The sequence below is a fragment of the Lipotes vexillifer genome, unplaced genomic scaffold (genome assembly GCF_000442215.2).
Source record: "Lipotes vexillifer unplaced genomic scaffold, Lipotes_vexillifer_v1.1 scaffold982, whole genome shotgun sequence".
Taxonomy (NCBI): Eukaryota; Metazoa; Chordata; class Mammalia; order Artiodactyla; family Lipotidae; genus Lipotes; species Lipotes vexillifer.
In genome coordinates, this window is record NW_006789467.1 from 1,601,263 (window position 1) to 1,601,893 (window position 631).

General features: G+C 45.8%; 1 non-coding gene across 1 annotated transcript; it reads left to right on the forward strand.

Annotated features, from left to right (window-relative positions):
- The first annotated feature begins 156 nt into the window (after positions 1-156).
- On the forward strand, positions 157-228 carry TRNAW-CCA (transfer RNA tryptophan (anticodon CCA)). The gene has a single exon. It is a non-coding gene; the product is annotated as a tRNA-Trp (tRNA).
- Positions 229-631: the final 403 nt, after the last annotated feature.

The following is a 631-nucleotide window of genomic DNA, read 5'->3' on the forward strand; positions in this document are numbered from 1 at the left end:
GTTCCGGGGCTCGCACAGCCGCGCCCTCCGCCCGCCTCTCGCTCCTTTTCTGTTTGACCTGAAATTCGCTCGAAAAGCAAGAGATTTATACGGCGAAGTGACCTGGATGCGCGGGAAGAAAGAGCCTTAAAGAAGTAAAAGTAAAGCGGCTTCTGTGACCTCGTGGCGCAATGGTAGCGCGTCTGACTCCAGATCAGAAGGTTGCGTGTTCAAGTCACGTCGGGGTCACAGTTACCCCTTTTCCCACCAAACTAACTGGGGACTTTGGGCCGCTTAGGATTTCATCCCACGGCTGTATTCGGGCCTCCGTGCTCCCTATTCCTCCGCACCGAGGTTCAGAGGACGAGCCTTAGAATTTCTGTTTCATCATTTTCATATCTGATGGGGGTGATTAGGGAAACTCCTGGAGGCGCGAAGCCAACCGGCCAATGCCACTTCTTGTCACCCAAAAAGCCACTTTAAAATAAGTAGAAGACAGGATGAAACAGTTATTGGAAAATGAAATGTAAATTATTTTTAAACATATGAAAGTAACTTCTTTCATAATAGAAACGCAAATTAAAATTCAATGAATTATTTTTAACCTGTGAGATTGTCTAACCTATGATCAAAAAGCTTACATTAAATCGCA